The following is a 4,401-nucleotide window of genomic DNA, read 5'->3' on the forward strand; positions in this document are numbered from 1 at the left end:
ATGACAGAACAGGAGCTATCAAGAGTGTTTTATTTAGGATTTTAAAGGGAGCTTGGATGGGAGTCTTAGATCTAGAGGTTCATGGAGTTGGTAAGATGGAAAAGTTTTGTTATGGAGGCATAACAGGATATTTGTTGTTTGAAAAAGCCCATTATCGTAACCGGGCGGAAACATCATTGTCTCTTTGCGCGCGCCGGGCCTGCTCGGAGTCCGAGGCGGTCACGTGCAGCGCGCGCCTGCCGCATCGGCATCCAGGAGCTCGCCAGGTGGCTGCGGCGCGACAGCTGAAAGCGGCTGGAAAGGCTGTGGCCACAGCAGCAGGGCCAGGTCGATGGCAGCAACTGCGGTGGCAGCGGGGTCCGGGCCGGCGGAGGGGACCAAGTTTGCCGGGGGGTTCCCCGGCCCGGCGGCGGCCCTGAAGCTGTGGCTTAATAAAGCCACAGACCCCAGCATGTCAGAACAGGACTGGCCTGCTATCCAGACTTTCTGTGAGCAGGTGAACACTGATCCCAGTGGCCCAACCTACGCACCCTGGCTGCTTGCCCACAAGATCCAGTCTCCACAAGAGAAGGAAGCTCTCAATGTCTCACGGTGCTGGAGATGTGCGTGAACCACTGTGGAGAGAAGTTCCACAACGAGGTGACCAAGTTCCGCTTCCTGAACGAGCTGATCAAAGTGTTGTCCCCAAAGTACTTAGGGTCTTGGACTACAGGAAAAGTTAAAGCAAGAGTCATTGAAGTGCTCTTTAGTTGGATGGTCTGGTTCCCAGAAGATATCAAGAACAGAGATGCTTATCAGATGCTGAAGAAACAAGGAATCATAAAGCAAGACCCTAAGCTACCAGTGAACAAGATCTTGCCCCCACCTTCTCCCTGGCCCAAGAGTTCCATTTTTTATGCTGATGAAGAAAAATCAAAGCTTCTGACACGGCTTCTGAAGAGCAACCACCCCGAGGATCTTCAGGCTGCGAACCAGCTCATCAAGAATCTGGTCAAGGAGGAGCAAGAAAAGGCAGAGAAGGTGTCCAAGAGGGCCAGCACAGTGGAAGAAGTCCGCAGTCATGTGAAGGCCTTGCAGGAAATGCTGACTGCACACCAGGGGCCAGGCCAGAGCCCCCCGGACCAGGAAGCCCTGCAGGTCGTGTACGAAAGGTGTGAAAAGCTGTGGCCTACCCTGTTCCGGCTGGCGAGCGAAACCATGGACGATGATGACGCGCTGGTGGAGATCCTCCAGGCAAATGACCTCCTTACCCAGGGCATTCTCCTGTACAAGCAGGTGATGGAGGGCCGTGTCACCTCCGGGAACCCCATGACCAGCCCAGTGGAAGACAAGCCGGTACCCAAAGACTCTCAGAATCCAGCAAGCTGCCCCTTGATTGACTTGGAGGGGGACAGTGGATCTGGTCATGCTGAGACTCTGGCACCGTCTTTACTTCATCAGGACCTGGCAGCCTTAGGAATCAATGATTCCCCGGATACAAACAAGGTTGCTCGTGAGAATTGATGTAAGGAAATGAGGACCCCCACCCCCAGCACACTGCCAGGTGGTGGTGTGCTGAGTCCTTCTGCAGAAGGGAACTTGCTGGATCTGCCCTCTGAATTATGCTCCCCAGAAAAGTATCCCCAAGGAAGTACCACTCAGTGCTTCCTCCCTGAGTTGGTCCTGGGAGACTGGCTCACCAGCTTCTTCGTCTTCCCAGAATATACCTCTGGCTCAAGTATTTGTTCCTCTAGAGTCTGTTAAGCCTAGTATCCGGCCTCCTGTAATCGTGTATGACCGGAATGGATTCCGAATTCTGCTCCACTTCTCTCAGACTGGGGTCCCTGGCCACCCAGAAGTCCAGGTGTTGCTGTTGACCATGATGAGCACTGCCACCCAGCCGGTGTGGGACATCATGTTTCAAGTAGCTGTGCCGAGGTCAATGAGAGTGAAGTTACAGCCGGCGTCCAGCTCCAAGCTTCCTGCCTTCAACCCTCTGATGCCTCCTACCATGATCTCTCAGCTGCTGCTGCTTGAAAATCCACACAAAGAGCCCATCTGGTTGTGGTACAAGTTGACCTTCAATCAGGGCGGGCAACCTTTCAGTGAAGTAGGCAAGGTGAAGGATCTTCCAGACCCAACCAGCTTCGGGGCAGCCTAACTTTTCCTGAGATGGACCAACATAGGCTGATGTTACTCTCACGGTCCATTGGGATGGACTACCGCAATTTGTGCAGAGTGCCAAGAGTCCTATCTAGCCTGCCATCAGCGCTGGATGCCACCCTCTGACTTCCTCGGCAGATACTGTTTGTGTGTCTCATGGGGGTGGGGGAAGGGTTGACGGGGGCTTGGGATGTAGGCAGCGTGGGAAATGCAGAATCCTTGCTGATAATCATTTAATACAATCATATTTGTTTCTACATGTTGATAGACACTCTTTCTGCCTCAGGTCAGAGGTTTTATAAGCCAAAGAGTTTTTTTCACATATTACCTTTTTATTCCCCTACTCTGTGCCTTGTCAGCCTTTGAAAGTCTTGGTTGTTCCCAGGCTGCTACTCTCAGGGACCTTAGAGGGCCCCTGTTGGTCTCGAGGCCGAGTGTATCTCCTGGGGCATCCTCTTCCAAGGAGGTCCCTGTCTCCTTTCCATCAGAAGATGCTGCTGCTTACCTGTGTCTAGGAAGATGCTTGCGTCAGATGCTTGTTGCACTGTTCCCAGGTGAGGGGCTGCCTCTGCACCAGAGGACCACACTTGGTTGGCCAATCATGTCCTTCACCACCGTGCCTTAGACTTGCCCCTGGGTGGACACTCAGGCAAAGGAAAAAGCAGATGCTATTACATTTCCGGCCTCAGGCTTTGGGGGCCCTTCCTAGGGATCCTCACCTCCATTTTCCTCTGTGCTCACTGGACTGTGGCAGTGTGCTCATCCTTGGAGATCACAGCCAAACAGGCTGTCCCTTGTCTTTTGTTGCCTTTGTAATATAATCCAAGGTCAATAGCTGTATTGTCATGCAAATAGGTACAGAAAGAGTTTAGCAGTGATTTAAGTGTTGACTGAATATGGAAAGTCATTGAATAAAGACATGTGGGGGGGGAAGCCCACTAAACTGAGGAAGGTGAATAGTAGTAGTTCCTACGTTTTATAGGATATAGTGTAAGAAACTCAACTGGTTATTCCTTTTGGGATGGGAGTAAAGACTAGCTTAAGGTAAGTTACCTGAGTTTGTGAGAGTTGGGTTTTCTGGGAGGAGGCATAATAACCTTTATCTGCTAAAAAGTTGAAGAAACATGCACTGTTGTGTCAAGGGAGAGAAAGTCAGGACTACAGAGAAGATCATTAACATATTGTAAAAGGGTAGAGAGTTTGAGGGGGTTTTTTTGTTGGTTTTTTTTTTGAGGGTGAGTGGGAAGGGGTGGGAGGAGGGTCGGTGGAGCCCGAGCCTCTGGTACAGCCCTGACCGGTCCTGTTTGAGGTGTTTTTGAAGTGGAGACAGATCATGAGCTAGTGCCTGTACAAAAAAGGTGTGGGCTGGCTTGGAAATTTTGGGGGAAGACAGACAATGTTAATTGATGAGAAACATGGATGTGAGGGTCTATACAGTTAAGGCTAAAGAAGTGTTGTTTGTGATTCAGAGTCCAGCAGGATAGTTAAAAAAAAGGGGGGGGGGAAGCATCTTTCATTCAGATCTAGGACTGGAAAACATTGCGTGAAAGATGGATGAGAGATAGCAAAATATAGAGGTTGGAACTACAAAGTGAGATACCATTCCCTCTGCTCTTGTAACCTCTATAAGAGGAAGCACAGGAGCTGGAGAGGTTGACCTGACTTCATGTGGCTTGGTGAGGAAAAGAGAGCAGTTTCTGGACCTGCTCCCTGAGGAGGGGGCTGATAAGAGGGCAGTTGGGTTCAGGGCAGCAGAGAGAGAGTGCATGGGCAATTTTCACACAAGGGAGGAACAAAATGATCTGCCGAGTCCATGGAGTCTACAGAGAAGGCTCCATGAATACAAGATTGGATTGTTGAGCACAGGCATGGAGTAATAGGATTTGTGAAGAGGAAAAGGAAAGATACAGGGTGGATTGTGTCTTGAGTGCAAAGGCCTGAAATAGAGGACTTCTGCCAACTTATGAAACCACCAAAAGAAATTTTCTAGACCTGTAAGTATGCTATGGTCAAGGGTACCCTCAGGTGGCTATTGAGATTGAGGCCAAGCTATAGAAGGCATCCCAATGGGTTAGATGAACCAAGATACAATTGATTGCCCATGATTTAACCGAACTTTAGAGCCAACTATTTGGAAAAGAGTGGGGAAGTTTGAAAGGCGTCCTCTAAAGAAGATTAATCAGAACTGGCTTTGACAAGCACTGTGGCATTTGGACAAGAACAAACTGGGAGGAGGGTAGAGAGAATAGTGCAACAATG

General features: G+C 50.1%; 1 pseudogene; it reads left to right on the top strand.

The window, feature by feature from the left end:
* The first annotated feature begins 331 nt into the window (after positions 1–331).
* Positions 332–2,140, top strand: LOC102877402 (annotated as a pseudogene).
* The last annotated feature ends 2,261 nt before the right edge of the window (positions 2,141–4,401 follow it).

The sequence above is a fragment of the Elephantulus edwardii genome, unplaced genomic scaffold (assembly GCF_000299155.1).
Source record: "Elephantulus edwardii isolate Elephantulus edwardi_28Jun2011 unplaced genomic scaffold, EleEdw1.0 scaffold00643, whole genome shotgun sequence".
NCBI lineage: Eukaryota > Metazoa > Chordata > Mammalia > Macroscelidea > Macroscelididae > Elephantulus > Elephantulus edwardii.